Below are 17,312 nucleotides of genomic sequence, written 5' to 3'. Positions count from 1 at the left end.
TTCAATTCACTCTACATACAAATTGGCATCATCAATCTCTTGTGAAGTTTTAATCCTTTTAAAAATATTTCACAAGTGCTTTTTAATAGAGAGATGTATATGTTTAAACATAATTGTTTTGATAACTCATTTCTAATAACTCTTTTTTTTGTATTTGCCCTGATGATGTTATATAATATATTACAAGTTATCTTCCAAGATACTAGTAAAATCATTGAGCAAATTAGGTTTCTTTATGTAAACTTGGCAAGCTAGGTTAATCAGACAAGTCATTGAATAACAGTAGTTTATTAGCCAACTGAAATTGTACAGACCAAAAATTTGGACACACTTTCTGAAATTTGAAAATTGCAGATTCACACTGAAGGCATCAAAACTATGAATTAACACATGTGGAATTATATACATAACAAAGTGTGAAACAACTGCAAATATATCAAATTCTAGGTTTTTCAAAGTAGCCACTTTTTGCTTTGATTACTGCTTTGTACACCCTTGGCATTCTCTTGATGAGCTATAAGAGGTAGTCACCTGACACACAGAGTTCTAGCAGCAGACACATCTCTTAAACAACTGTTAAGAGGAGAATGTGTGAATCAGGCCTTCATGGTAGAATATCGGCTAGGAAACCACTGCTAAGGACAGGCAACAAGCAGAACTTGTTTGGGCTAAAGAACACAAGGAATGTACATTACACCATTGGAAATCTGTGTTTTGGTCTCATGAGTCCAAATTTGAGATCTGTGGTTCCAACCACTGTGTCTTTGTGCGATGCAGAAAAGGTGAATGAATGGACTCTACATGCCTGGTTCCCATTGTGAAGCATAGAGGAGGAAGTGTGATGGTGTGGGGGTGCTTTACTGGTGATACTGTTGGGGATTTCTTCAAAATTGAAGGCATACTGAACCAGCATGGCTACCACAGCATCTTGCAGCGTCATGCTATTCCAACTGCGTTTAGTTCGACCATTATTTATTTTCCAACAGAACAATGATTTCTGAAGGATCATGTGACTCTGGGGACTGGAGTAATAAAGCTGAAAATTCATTTTTAAAATTACTGGAATAAATGATCAAATTTACTTATAAACTACTTTTGAACAGTTATTTTATAGGGCAACAACATTTTACAATTTTACAATTTGTACTGTATTTTTTAAATAAATCCAGCATTGGTCAGCAGGATAAGCTCATTTTAAAACATTTAAAAATCCTACTGACCCCAAACTTTTGACTGGTAGTGACATACAGTGGGTGACACATCAAAAGGATCATTGCCATCACGTGTGAGACTACCGCCGCACACAAATATAAGGAAGCAAATAATAACTCTAAAAACTGTTTTTATTTCTGCTAATCAGCAACGTAATGAGAATTAAAAAATCTAATCAGAAAAACTGTGAAAATAGCATTTGGCAAATACGTGAAATAGGTGAATAATTTTGCTTTCAGCTGTATAGTTAGCAGTGTATAGCTACAGTAATGTTAACAAATGAGTGCGTGCAACGTATAAGTAAAAAACAAACAAACAAAAAAACAAGTGACACTTATTGTATGTATGAACTTTGTATAAAGAAACAGTTTGGGGATATTTTTGTGCTACCAAGAGTATGTATTTTAAAGAATATCACCAATCAGAAAAAAACTTGATGTCCACTAATAAGAATATAGTGTAAATATAATATAATTTCTGTGGTGACCCCATATTAATAAAGGGTATAGGCCAAAAAGAAAATGAATAAACAAATTTAAATAGTCTGATAAATCTTACTAGATATGACAACTGATTTAATAGTGGTATCATGGCCTGGAGACCCAACTTCAAGAATATATATATATATATATATATATATATATATATATATATATATATATATATATATATATATATATATATATATATATATATATATATATATATATATATTTTTTTTTTTTTTTTTTTTTTTTTTTTTTTAATAATACATTATTCCAGGTTACATATATCAATCTGATTACCATCTTATTCCATCCTGTTTACTTTTATGTACTATTCTGTTAAATATTAATTATTAATAGCTCATAATTAAGTAAACATCCTTTTAAGGAGTGAACTCTTCAAATGTACATTTCCTGCACTTCACCATGTGATTTGTTTAGAATTCCAGTAAGAGAATTTAATCATGTTACAGCATCATTTTGCACAAGCATAAGCTCAATATTGAATATAGAAACATCAAATAATTTGATCAAAATGATGAACGTTGTAGATTAAATATATATTGTAGCCCTTTTTAAAATTTATTTTATAGTCCTGTTCAGCACTTACTATGTACTTATATATAGTCATTACATGAACTGGTTAATACCAAGGGACTTTTCCCTAAATCTACCCTTGAACATAACCTTTACTATTGTCGTCATCGTGTAGAACAAAGTTTTTTTCTTTGACACGTTAAAGTGTAACTAATATCATGATACACTGTAAAACCCAACAGTCAACTTTATAAAATGAAATGAGTGTAGTTAACTTAAAACTGACTGAAAGTTAATTTTACTCATTTGGAGAGAGTTTTGAACTCAGTGTTGAAGGTAATGAGTTAAATAAATACCTCGATACTTAAATGGAGCAAGTTCATAGTACTCATATAGATTAGTTTTTAAACTCAAATGGTTGTTTGTAGCAATCATTTCCTCAAATGGTTTGAGTTATCTTAAATCATTGGGTTTTACAGTACTCAGGTGGTTTGAGTTCTTTTCATTTATTGGATTTTACTTTGCTCAAATTGCTTAATTTACTCAAATGGATTAAGTTTACAGCACTTATTAGGATTAGTTTTTGAACTTAAATGGTTTGTTGTAATCGGTTTCCTCAAATGACTTGGGTTACCTTAACTCTTTGGGTTTTACAGTGAATCAAATAGCTCTCTCTACTCTGTTACTCTGTTACCAAAATCTATTGATTTAACCCAAAACATGGTATTTTAAATTTAAATTTGCCTACTCATTTGTCCTCCTCATGATTTTCAGTCAAGTTTTCCGCAGTTTTGACTGTTTAAGCTTAACCCAATTCAATCAACTTAATATAGATTATGTATGTTTAGGGAGCATGTTTAAAAGTCAACTTAAATTTGAAGAGAATGACTTTCAGTCATAAATCCGACTGTAAATCAGTAATTTGGGTCTTTATTATACATTCAAAAATGACTTTTGCTGATTGCTTAAACTACTTTTTTTTAATGAGTTGAAATAACACAATTCTTAAGGTTTTTTTACGAGACAACTTGCTTTATGTTCAATCCACTTAAAAATGATTAAGTTAAGGTGACACTGTGACTCAGTGGTTAGCACTGTCATTTCACAGCAAGAAGGTTGCTGGTTCAAGTCCCGGCTGGGCCAGTTGGCATTTCTCTGTTACCAAAATGTACTGATTTCAACCAAAATTTAGTTGTTGATTTATTTATTTATTTTTTTCAAAATACAACAAATTTATCAACTCTCATCCACCATCACGTTTTTCTGTCAAGTGGATATTTTAGAAGATACTAAAGTTTGTTTTGACTGTTTAAGCTTAAAACAATTTAACTAACTTGATAGAGACTATGTATGTTTAGGGAGCATCTGTAAAGTTCAGCTCAAATTTAAAGAGATTAACTTTCATTAAAAAATCTGACAGTAAATTGTTTATCTAGGTCAGGGGTCACCAATCTCAGTCATGGAGGGCCGGTGTCCCTGCAGGGTTTAGCTCCAACTTGCCTCAACACACCTGCCTGGATGTTTCAAGTATAGCAAGACCTTGATTAGCTTGTTCAGGTGTGTTTGATTAGGGTTGGAGCTAAAATGTGCAGGACACCGGCCATCCAGGAACAAGTTTGGTGACCACTGATCTAGGTCTTCATTCAACCCAGGCTCATTCTGATTATGGACATATACATTACCTACAGTACATATACAATCTAGATTTCTGAAGAGAGCAACATACACCCCAGGAGCTACGATTTTTGTTTACGCAAATCTGCCAGAGGCCGCTGTGTACGCTTTTTCAGATCTCAAATTTCTTTCTCGAGTGCCATTCATGTCTGCAATTCTCAATTAAATCCACCATCCTCCTTGCCTAAAACCAACCAATAGTGTTTTTTAAAGCACCGATTGACCCGCCCATCCCCTTCCCTAAACCCAGCTGCAGTGTTTTTAAAGCAATCCAGAAAAAAAAGCCCTTACGACATTCTGATTTTTACCACATTTTTATCCTGTTATTTCATTTTTTTTTTTTTTGGTTTCTGTTTTTTGTCTTACTCGCTTTCTGGATCAGTTCTTCTCTGGACTCGAACCCTGTTGTTGCAGTCAACTCCTCTCTGCATCTCAAGTCTTTTGACATATGTGTGGAGCTACAGGCCAAACTGATAACCGTGGAAAAGCTGTCCATATGGAGGCAAGCGGTCAGCTTGTAAGCAAGAAAAGGAACAGCATCATTCCACCCCATATCATTAATTTTACAGACGAAATGCCGCCAAATGTAGCTCTGGCAACAAATCTGCATTCTCCAGTAATGTATTCAGGGACTTTTACTGATTGTTTGAACTTCTTATTTAAAATGAGTTCATATTTTTTGGGGGGGGAAAACTATTGCTTCATGTTCATCCCATTTAAATTTGTAAACAATTATTAAGGGAATCAATTTGTGTTGGGATAACGTGATGGAATTGTGTGGGACCCGGCATTTTTTACAGTGCAGCTGACATTATGACTGTAGTCTCTTCACATTATATTGTGGTATATTATAACTTTAATTCTTGAAATGTCCATTAATTTTGAGATTGCTACTTAATGGTGCATAAGGACCCCGGCAGGATTGTCACAGTTACTAGTAATTTTGCGCCCACTCTACTGACACATTTTACTCTGAACACTTAAAATAGAGCAAAAACAACTTTTGAGTAAAAAAATATATAACTGTGTGTACGTGGTAATTGTATTACTGAATGCCCAAAATGCATTTTACTGCTATAAACATTTAAGCTTTAAGACTCAACAGCTGAGTTACTATCTATAGCACAGGAAACAAACAACCATGTCCATTCTCAGATCGGTCGCACACACCCATTCTTCATAAATTATAATAAACAGCTTCGAAAAAGCAAAAATAACTCTCACCTGCAAAAGAACAGAGTGAATAACGGAATCTTCTCCAACAAGCACAGGCTAGAGTCCACAAAACCCCAACCACTTCAGTTTCCCAGAAGCTGCTCAAGCCCAGTTCCAGTTACTTGTCCTCTGGGAAAAGTGGCACAGCTGAGATTTCCAGACTTGAAGAGGGTGTCATGCACTTCAATAATGCTTCATGCCCAGAGATGATCAAATGTGACCCTGTGAGAGCAGGTTCGGCCGCTGCACTTCGCACTGAGAGGATGGAGACGAGATGAATTGAGAGAGAGAGAGGAAGAAAGGGGTGGAGAGATAAAACCTCTCTCGCACATGTTTGTCTTCAGAAAGAGTCTAGACTAGAACTCTTTTTTTTTTTCTTAGCTGCATGTGATGGAGATAGAACACACCGCAATGAGTAAAATCTTCCCAGACGAGCAGAAGCTGACAACTTCCACTGATGTTACTGTCTCACATTTCAAATGCCACAACTTCCTGTTTAAATAAACAGAAAACACCGTCTCTCTTTAAAACACGCTTGCTGTGCTCACTGTGATGCCTGTAATGGAATTATATCAGAGTTTGCTTTATGAAAACACATCACAGTTATTTTGCCCCACTTTGAATGCAGATGATGGAAAAAAGTGAACATCAAAATGTTATCAAAAAACCAAACCACCCACTGTTTCTCTATCTGAGGTATTTATGGAAAATCTGATACTTCTGGGAAATGAGATTAATTTAATATATAAACATAATATTCTTACTTATTATCTCATTATTTAAAGGTTAGGAAATAATGATGGAGATCACCTGTATTTGATAAAATCGCACAATTCGAACATTTTCTGAAAGGTGATGTGACCTTTCAGTTAGTTTCAGATATTAATGGCTAAAACTGAGAAATGAGACTTGAATATAAACTGAGCTGTTATAAAAGTATGTTTAATGGAATACATAGTTTTGTATTCCAGGATTTGTTTTACAATAATTTCTCATGCACTTAATGTTTCAACTTCTTCAGAGTAAAAAGTGATTTGTTGACTTGTTTTTAATGCCATTAATTGAGTTTGCATAAAAAGGGGAAGTAAATCCATTGTTTTAAAAGGCAACAGGTCCCTTTTCTGAAGCAAAGTAAGTAATTGCTTTTTACATGTGGTTTTCAGTTTTGTTTATTTCACTGGCTGACTGGTTACTGGAGTACAGAGCAGTTTTTTGGAGAAATACGTCATATCTGTGTTTTTTCCCTAACTGTCAGAGCAAATATAAAACTTCTTCAATTTCTTGATGATTTCACTATGAAGAAACCAAGGCCCAATCCCAGTCCTACCCCTTAGCTCTTCCCCTTAACCCAACTAATCATTTTGAATGTTCACGTGAAGGGGTAGGGGTGTCCTAATTCTTTTTAGCCTAAAGGTGTAGAGCTAAGGGGAAGGGCTAGATAGTCCTTCAAACAAAAATCTTTCAGGACCACACTCGAAACCAAAGGGTACAAAAAAATTCTCAGAATACACCACCTACAACTGCAACATGGCTGCACACGGAGATAAGGAGATGTGTTTTTGTTGTTAGTGTTTTTTGTCATTATTATGAATTGTTACAACAAACAAGCACATGTTTTGATATATTTATAATGGCGTTCATGTGTTACAATAATGCTTTAAAAAACGCTAAAATAAAAAACGCTAATTTCTCTATCTCCTAATAATTACTCCTGTATAGTAGTCCCTTAACATACTTTCACATCTGACACTCAATGACACTCAAATACCCTGTCAGAAAAGCATAATGGCTGGTAATTACCATTTGATAATGTCTGCTATAATGTTAATGTTGTTTTTGTGTGGCGTACAAAAATATAATTGGGAATCAGCTTAAAGATTTTGCAGCTCTGAAACCATCTGTAAAATTAAATGTCAATGGCTTGAAACTTTTTATTTTTGAAAAATGGGTTTAGGGTGTCAAAGTGGTGCAGTGGATGGCATGATTGCTTCACTGAAAGAAGGTTGCTGGTTTGAGCACCGGTTGGGTCAGTTGGCATTTCTGTGTGGAGTTTGCATGTTCTCCCTGTGTTCATGTGGGCTTCCTTTTGGTGCTCCGGTTTCCCCCACAGTCCAAAGACAGTAAAAAGGAGGTGTAGTGAGTATTATGCTTTTAAAAGCTGATGCGTTTACTTGTAATTTGTGCATGTGTGTGTAAACGTAACATTCTGTATTGCATCGAGTTATTGCCCAGCAGGCACACAACATCATAAGACATAAACATTAGGTTAGATTGTCTAACCAGCGTCTAAGGACGTTATTTGTTCAATAACAACATCAAATGATGTTGATATTTGGTTGACTTTAAGTTGTGTTGGAAAGTGACCAAAATCCAATGTTGCAATGAGCAAACATCCAACGTCATTTTGGCATCATATGCTGACACTTCCTTGATTTTCATGGAAAAACAAAATGCAACATCCCCATGACACTGGGGTACAACTTCATTCTGACATCATGTTGACATCTTGTGCCTGCTGGATGTTTAAGTCCATTTCGATCATCATACAGTAAACATCCGTCATCTACTCATCAGTGACATGCATCTTAACAGTCTCTGGGTCAATGCATGTAAAGATTTTGGACATCTTGTACACTTTTAATGCTTCCAAACAGTTTGCTGCAATTATAAAGCGCACATGTTTTGAGGTAGAGTAGGGTATTGTTTGGGATTATTTCAATACCGGTGCTAAATTGATATTTTTAAAATGGTACTGGTGCCATAAAGGTGGCTGAACTGATACTTTTTAGCCACAAAATTATTTGACAAAAACAAAAATAAAAAAAAAACAAAAAAAAAAAAAAAAAAAATATATATATATATATATATATATATATATATATATATATATATATATATATATTTATATTTAACAATATAATTATATATTTTTAATACGTTTAAAGTGAACATCAATTCATATATCATATATTTGAACTGCATTATTATGTTTCTTTTGACCAACCCTATTTTAAGGTAGTTCATTATGCGATTGGGCGATTTACCTTCTATGTAAGATTATATTAGACAGGAATCAAAGGACTGATTTTTCTAATCCCCATAGACAAGAAAAAATAAAGTAGTGACTGAAGGTTGAAGAAAAGTAGTAAAGTAAAAGTACTAATTACTGCACTAAAAATGTACTCAAAGAAAAGTAGAAGTACACATTTATAAAACTACTTAATAAATTACAATTCCTGTGAAAAACTACTCAATTACAGAAATTTGAGTATTTGTAATTAGTTAATTTACACCACTGGTGCATGGGATGGTCAAACATCAAATCGTTGTCAAGCCGTGTGTTGTCCACAGCTCAATCATGATAGATCATGAAAAAGCTCATTTTAAGGAAGTCATTTTCAACAAAAAGTAAAAGTTATTTTAAGTGAATTCTGGTAGTTTCAGTGTAAAAGCTTGTGTAGTCATTAGCCGCGTTCATACTATTGACCCTAAAGTGAGCGAGCCAGGTCGAGCCAAGGCCAGTCATGTTTCCACTGTTTCTTCCAGGACCTGATCGGGCCAAGGGGTGGCTTTCTCAGGGCAAGCGGCCGTCCTTTTTTGGCTTGCCAAATACCTTGGGCCAAAGAGGGCCAGCTGGGGCTTCGGCGCTGCATGAAAGAAGAGGCAAACTTTGCCCGATGGCGTGATTACATTACACTATTTAAGATAGGCTATACCATGAAACACCTTAAAGACTAGGGGTCTTTTTGCTTTTGATCGCCCTTATGTTTCCCTTGTAAATGTAAGGCTGTTTTCTAGATTTTTCTTGATGTTTCAATTATGCATAATAATCTTTACACCATATAAAAGACACAACAGCCAGTAAAGGTTGTCGAGAGTTTTTGTCAAGTTTTAAAGGTCTGTTTGTGCTTGATACATGCATGTTAAATGCCTGTGAGTGTGTAAGAGGCCGGGTGAAAGAGCACTTGCTTGACAACTCTGATGCTCGAGCGGCTTCTTTAATTATTTATTTATTTTAAAGATAATACACAATATGAATAAATCCAATAGAAAGTCATAAACCTTTACAAACTACGTGTCCACTTTTGTAGGCTCAAAACGATAGAGTCATATCTCGATAGAATAGCCTAAGATATGTTTAAAATAAATTAAAGAATTAAAAATATAATAAAATAATAAGTATAATGAAATCACATTAAATAAATAAACCACTATAAAACAAACAAAAGCTAGCTATAACAATGTAGGTATATAGTACAATTATAAATTAAACCGCTTTTAAGCCATATATATCTTTCATTTTACATAGGCCTATCTGAAAAAAAAGATTTTAGATATTTTCTAAAAAAAACAATAAACACCAGAGGAGGTGTAAAATAGCATTTATTAAGTATTTGGATACGATGATAATAATTAAATCATGCAAATAGAGCATTTTTGGGGTGAGTGAAAGCAGAAATTACCTTTTTTCTGTCATCAGTCCTACACAACGCCATTTTACAAAAGCATTGGAAAAACTGCAAGTAAAAATGCCTTTTATGTCCTCAAACAAGTGCTTATGTTTTTATATGACTTAGTAAAATTTAAAAATGAAATCATAAATGTAGAGCCTTATTATTTTAGAGCGCAACGAAATATAGGCCATATTTTTTACTTGCTCTTATGTGCTGAAACACTTAACACTTTCCTTTACTTAAGATCACTGAATAATATGCAACATCTTTAAATAAAGGGGAATTACATGTGTCACATAACCTAGGGTAAAATTCAAATGTTTTCGGTCTCTTCGGAGCATTTGGGCTGAATGTTTGACGACTTCTATCAAAACAAGAACGTTATAAACTACATTTCATACTGAGCTACTACCGGAGATATTCTGTGGTTTTATATTATAGATGGGTATGCTCACTGCGCTGGGTTCCTCCATTAGTGGTGGGACCACTCCATGCACGATGCCGGTGAGTAAACATAAATGGAAACACACAGCATGAATTGCTGTACAGTAACACATACTTTGTTTGTTTTGGTTGTCAAAATATTAATCGTTCCATGATGATGTGAAGGTGTGCTTTATCTGAATGATTCCCGCTGAAGTGGGCGGGTTGTGTGACGTTTGATTTGGGGGACGTTCTGGGGGCGGGTTTGCGTGACGCGCTGCGAGCTACTAGCCCGACAGTGGAAACGCAACATGATTTCAGCCTCACTGCTCAACCTCTTGAGCGATTGACCCAGCCCGATAAAAGCCCTAGCTCGCATCTGGCTCATCATGGTAACTGTACACTATTACCAACAATGAGCCCAAGATCATCAAGATTGGACCATTGATGATTAGAATAGTATCAAGATTGCTGGGGCATCACATTTATGACAAAATGAAGACATGCAAATTCTAGTTCTGAATGCACTGTTGAGTGACAAAAGCTGATTGCGCCATGTGCTTCCGCCAATAATCATCCCAACAGCACAATCCTGACTGCTGTCACGTATCTGAACATCTTTGTGAATATACACTCTATCTCTTTATTTCTTATTATAAAACATGTCATCAAAGCAAGTCATATTAAATGAGATTATCTCTAGAGCAGGGGTGCCCAAACTTTTTCATATGAATGGTTTAAAACCAAATACTATTGAGAGCTGTGGGCCAAAAGTAAACATATTAAACTATATTACAGCAAAGTTGCCATGGGTAATTTCCTAATTTATTAAATAATATTTCAAAATAAATTGAAAACATTACTTATCATGGTATGAACTAATGCAGAGTTTTTAACTATAACTTATTATTACAATACAAAACATTAACAATCACATTTATAACACAGTGGAGTTCAGTGCTGAATAGTGAAACAGAATTCGCCTTTAACTTGATTTGCTCACCAAGGTCTCTGCATTGTTGGGTGACAGTATGTACATTTAAACAAAATCATATTAATTTACACCAGTTAATTGAAACATTTAATTTCAGTTGGTGTTTAACAATAAAACAAACTCGAAAAGTAAAGTTCACAGACAAACTTTATGGTGGCTTTAGAAAGCCTAGTCTGAAAGTTTGACGTAGTTTTAAAGTTTAAATAATTGCAATAGTTTAAGAAGTTTTAAACAGTAAAAATAAGTTGCATGTTTCTAGTATGGATTGGCATGTTGCTGGCATGTTTCTAACATAAATTTGCTAGCATATTTCTTGTATAAACTAGCATGTTATCATGAATTTAGTATGAATTAGCAAGTTGCTAGCATGTTTTTAGTATAAACTACCTTGTTAGTATGAATTAGGATGTTTCTGGTATGTTTATAATATAAATTAGTATATTGAGAGTATGAATAGTATGTTTGTTTGTATGTATCTAGTACAATTAGTATGTTAGTATGGATTTGTAAATTGTTAATATGAATTAGTATGTTGTTAGTATGTCCAATGTAAAGTCAGTGGCATTTTTTTTTTTAATGGAAGTCTATGGGGCAGTTGCTAGGGTGCTGTAAGTGGTTACTAGGGTGTGGCTAGTAAGTTGAAAGTTCATCAGTGATTGGCAGACTGGTAGTCTGAGTTAAATGAGCCCAATCTTAAGTCTGTATGACAGTCTGGTACAAAATTATGTTGATTATGTTAAGTTTGGTCCAATGTTAAGTCAATGGGACTCTTCTGAATTTTCTGGGTCAGTTTTCGGAAACCCATAAGTCGGATCAGTTGAAACTTATATACAGTAGCAACTTAATTCAGTATAGTTTGGAGGTTTGGAGTTAGCTTGGTGGTTGTAGTAAGAACGTTCGAGCAGAACATGCATTCTTAAAATAGTCTAAGAAGAAGAAGAAGAAGAAGACAGAAGAAAAATAAGTTTATGTACTATAACAGTATGTTGGCTTTCTCAAGCCACCATAACAAGCAATCAAAGAATTACATTAAATTTGAATAGACAATCTTAAAACCATCCCCAATTTTCTTCCTCTCTTCTTAGATGGGATGGTGGCAGGCCCGGATTGGCTAATCGGGAGGACCGGGAGAATTCCCGGTGGGCCGGTCCATTTTTTGGCCGCGAGGGCCGGTATCCCTAGCTCCAGAATCGGTTGCTCTCAGCAGTCACACTTTTTAAATTTATTTATCTATTTACTTGACCACAGCCTTTTTATTTATTATTTTACTGCAGCTCTACTCTTTTTATCTATTTTCTCGCAGCTCAGTGAGCAAGTTGCAGCCTGCAGGTTAATGCTGATATAACTTGGTCATATTTCACTGAACAGCTGTTGCGGTTCAGTGGATAGCGCGTTAGTTTTTGAACCCGCAGACTTCGATCCTCGTCTTTTTTTTTTTTTTTCATTTTTATTGTTAAGACATATAATACTGTTAGGGTTGTTGAACATTTGAATTTCCAAAGCAGTTGTTTTCTCAAAAAAAGACGTGAGAGTGTCATTAGAAACTGAATTGGAAATGACCTTATTTTAATATAGTCAGTCGTGAACTGAGGTGGGCCAGTCTGAGGCTTGAAACTCCAGGGCTGAAAAGGAGTCCCACTCCGGCCCTGGATGGTGGTCAAATCAAAGATTATCATGGGACAACTTTGGCCCGCGGGCCTTAGTTTGAGCATCTCTGCTCTAGATATTGTGCAGTGATCCAAGTCCTGGGAAGAGATAATGCCAACCGTAGAGGACTTCTAGGGGTCTCCATAACCCAGGACCAGGCCGTATCCTGAGCAGATGCTGTGGTGGTCGTGGAAGAGTGGAGAGCATGAGACTGATTCCTGAAAGACCCCAGTGACAGACAAGTCTCCTCACTGATCCCGTGGGCCAGCCTGAACACCCGCCGGTGATCTACCCACACCTGCAGCTTCACCACGATGGACATCCAGTGTTCTTCAGCCCCCGGTGCCTAGATTGCAGCTGAGCACAAGTTTGGCCAAAGTAGAAATGGTCTTGCCCAATTGAGCCTGGTTTCTCTCAGGTTTTTTCCTTCACTTTCGTCAATTGGTTAAGTTTGTTCCTCACCACTGTCACCACTGGCGTGCTTGGTTTGGGACTTGTGGAGCTACGCATCAATGGATTTGCTCTTCAGTGTTTGGACTTTCAGCAGTAAAAGTTAAACCTACTTTAAACCTAAATTTCAACTCTGAAAACTGGACTGACATGTTTTAACTACAATTTACTAAAAAATATATGTTAAGCTGCTTTGACACAGTCTACAATGTAAAAGCCCTATAAATCAAGGTGAATTGAACCGAATAAACCATGGAAGAAAATCACCATGCATTTGTATTTTTACCAATCATTCCTTATCTTTGCTAGATCCTGTATTTTTGTAAACTAGTCAGAAACTTGAAAGAATCAGAATTAGTAAACAGTTATTCATCACCATGTTTATTATACTGATGGAAATGCTCTGAGAGTCCCATCCAAAACTACATAATTTCTAAGGTTACATGTGTACAAAATAGTCCTTCATAGCAATAAGTTTCAAGCAAACCTAATTCTCAGTGACATGCAGCCTAATGCTCAGGTCTAGGGTCAGGAGTAAAATTACACATCCAGTGCGACTAGTACTAGCAGAGATCAGTTGAACTAACAACAGCTGATCAGAGAACAGTCTAGGTAGTCTTTGTGCACTCATTTTGTCCTTTTAGACAGTATGGGACGAAAAGGACTAGGAGACCATTTATCAGTCCTCTAAACAAGAAAATCATCCTTTCTCAGAAGCGAAGTCAGTTGCACCTTCAGGGAAAACAAATGACAAGATACAGGAAAACACCAATATGTGAGAGTTTCTTTCCAGTTGTATTGTTAAAAGCTGTTAAAAAGTATTCTCAGTAATATATAAAAAGTTGATCTGAAACTAAAGGTGATGGAGACTCCCAGCTTGATATCAGTCTTTTGCATATAACAAATTTGGGATGAGTCATAATTGTCAATTAATAATGAATTTGTGGGCAAAAAAATGTCCAAAGCAAGGCAATGGATAAATCAAAGCTCACTTAACATTCACTTTCACACAAACAGATTTCTCTGCTAGTCAATAGGCTGAATTCACATGAACTGCAGAAGCAACTGTAGCCGAATCTAATAGGGGAAGTTTTTCAACCTCACATCAAACAGATCTCACAGATTACTGTCGAAACTACTGGTTTCGAAACAAAAAAATGCAGAAGATATTCAGTAAATGTTGCAATATCTCATTAGCAGTTTGCACTAAAAGCATGGGAAAAATTGACCTTGATATTTTTTGGAGGCTTTTAATATTTTTTTGTTGTTGTTGAGTGTGCTTTTATAATGGTATCTCAGCTGGTTTAGGTCATTTTGGATTTAAAAATATGTGACACTAAATCACGAGTATTGTTAAATCACTAATTTAATCAACAAAGGCTCATTCTGAAAACATAGCCCTATGTACATTTCTGGAGAGAGCAAATTATGTAACCAAAGCTACGTATGGCTCCGTTTTATCTTTAAAACAAACGCTACAGGTAAAATGCTGTTCCTTTGTGTGCTTACCAGCTCATTGATTACCTCCATATGGATGAGTTTTCCGCTGTTACCAGTTTGTTCAGCCAGATCTCACGAGGAAACGCAAGTATTTTACGTTTTGTTCGTTTTGTGGCTAAACAAAATAAGTCCTATGAAAATGTACGATTTTAAAAAGGAGGCGTGGCACCCAACCCTACCTCTAACCCCAACCGTCATTGGGTGATGAGCAAATACGTAGTAAATTATAGGAATTAGATTGTGCTAATTCATACGAATTAGCCACTAAATCAAAAAATTACGAATTGGCGTGAGATTGCATTGGTTTTTCCCATAGTTCGATATGTACGTCGGCAGACTTGAGATGCAGAGCAGAGTTGACTCAACACTGGAGTTCGAGTCTGGTAAAGAATGGTTCCAGAAAGCAGATAAGACAAAAACAAAAGCTAAAAATAAAATAAACAAGTAAATAATAAGGTGAGAATGTGGTAAAATCTGAAAATGTGGTAAAAATCAGGGGGCTTTTCTTTTTCTGGATCTTTGGTTGGGTTTAGGAAAGTGGGTGGGCAGGTCAATTGGTGCTTTTTAAAACACTATTGATTGGGTTTACAGAACAGGGAGGGTGGGGTCATCTGTCAGTTGGTTAGTCAATAAGTTGAAAGTGGCCTTTGGTGGATTTACGCAAGAACAGCAGGGACAAATGGCACTCGCAAGAGAAACTTGAGATCACAAAGAGCGCACACATCTGCCTCTGGTGGATTTGCAAAAAAAAAAAAACTAAATCTGCAATAATAAATAAAATAAAATAATAATAATAAATAAAATAATAATAAATTGCAGCTCCTGAGAGCTATTTTGCTCTCTCCAGAAATGTATATAGCATTACATAATTAGAAAGAGGCCGAGTTGAAATCAATCGATTCGTTCAAAATGGCTGATTAATTTTTATTTGTTTTTAAATATGTGACTGCCTTTATGAATGGATTATTGAATCATTGGCGCACTTGATTTGCTCTAAGCTATACTAAAGTTATGCAAAGAAACTACATTCATCAGCGAAACAGAATTAACACAACACTGTGTTTAGAATGTACACTTGTCACCCAAATATTAATGTATACATCTCTCAGTCACTAATACTCAGGAAAACAACGCTTGTGTGGCATTACTGAATATCATATCTTATTCATACAAATATCAAACAGGAATGCAGGAATGCAGAGATATGCTTTGCCTTGAAAACATCAATTAAATAGCATTTTAACTGTATTCTAATGCATCTCACAGAGAATATCTGCCATATCTGCTCAAAAGATTTAAACAGTACTAACAATATTATAGTAGATGTATAACTTTAGACCATAAAAACAACCTCTACATTGTCACTTTTAAAATGCTATGCCAAGTTAAAAATATCCCAGCTTTTAAAAATGTGGTATTTTTTTCCGCAATGTTAAGGTCACATAAAATATTTATGGGTAAAACATTGTCATTGTCAATAGTACAGCACAGGTCACACTGTAGTCACTTTCAAACTGAGTACCGTTTTGTTGGTGAACAGTGATTCTAATAAAAATTTTATCCAGTAACAAGATCACTGTGCTTATTTTTAGTTTTTCCTTGGTTTTATAAGTTATTATCTGCATCTGTGAAATTATTGTATTGTGTCTTTATTGCTCCGCATTTGCTTTTTATGTTGCCCCTTGGCCAGTTTGTGATTGTAAATGAGAACTGGTTCTTAATTAAATTACCTGGTAAAATAAGGGTTATATAACAAGCTAAGGCTGCATTTACATGACAGTGACCTAGCCAATAATGGAAAAGTTTTCCACCTGCAAGTCATTTTCAAAATGATCTGCTTTTACACAAATTCACAAAAATGGCCAAAAACACTTACATATGCCAGGCTAGTATTTGGTGCTGTACCTGCAGTACCTGTAGAGAAGACGACGTGTTGATAGCAGCTTGGTGCTCATCTCTATGTATAATTTGCAGTGTGTGTCTCAACTTATAAGTGTGTATTTACGTCATACTGTGACGTAAATACACACTTTGCTGATCAAGCATTAGAAAACATTTTAGTAACAACACTACCACATAGTCTGCCACATGGTTGTCTCTCAATTTTTGCGCTTGCTTTTTAGCCCAATCACAATTCTACCCCTTAGCCCTTCCCTTTACACCTACCCCTTTTTTGCACGTTCACATCAAGGGATAGGGGTGTCCCGATTTCTTTTTAGCTTGAAGGCGTAAAGCTAAGGACAAGGGGTGAATATCTCTTCGAATTTTTTTATAGGACCACACTCAAAACCAAGGTATAAGAAAATTTCTCTGAATCCACCAGCCACAACGGCAAAATCACTGCAACCGAAAGTAAGGAGATCCACAAATTAGTATTTCTGTCAGTATTATGATTTTTTACAAAAAACAAGCACATGTTTTAATATATTCATAACCGCGTTCATGCTTTACCGTCATGCTTAAAAAAATTAAAAATTCGTAATTTTTTCCGATCTATAATCCATAATAATAACTCTTGTACTGCAGTTCCACAACATTTTGTCACTCGATGACACTCGAATACCCTGTCAGTAATATCTAGTTGCTGGGAATGGGCTTTTTACTGTGTCTGCTTTAATAATAATGTTGTTTTTGGTATCTTTACATGAATATGGCCTCTGTGCAAATGCACAGTACAGTTATGATATTTTTTTTTGCCACATTAGATCTTTATGATAACAT

The 17,312-nt window shown here is 35.4% G+C and overlaps 1 protein-coding gene across 2 annotated transcripts in view; it reads right to left on the bottom strand.

Moving 5' to 3' along the window:
• The window catches only part of gpr184 (G protein-coupled receptor 184), a 28,491-nt gene extending 22,675 nt beyond the window's left edge, over positions 1-5,816 (bottom strand). The window contains exon 1 of one of the 2 annotated variants that reach the window (XM_073923285.1): positions 5,133-5,816. The gene's annotated coding sequence lies outside the window, so the exon portion shown is untranslated. 2 annotated transcript variants of the gene reach the window in all.
• Between the last annotated feature and the right edge of the window lie 11,496 nt (positions 5,817-17,312).

Source organism: Danio rerio, chromosome 15, assembly GCF_049306965.1.
Source record: "Danio rerio strain Tuebingen ecotype United States chromosome 15, GRCz12tu, whole genome shotgun sequence".
NCBI classification, from domain to species: Eukaryota; Metazoa; Chordata; class Actinopteri; order Cypriniformes; family Danionidae; genus Danio; species Danio rerio.
This window is presented reverse-complemented; position numbering and strand designations above follow the sequence as displayed.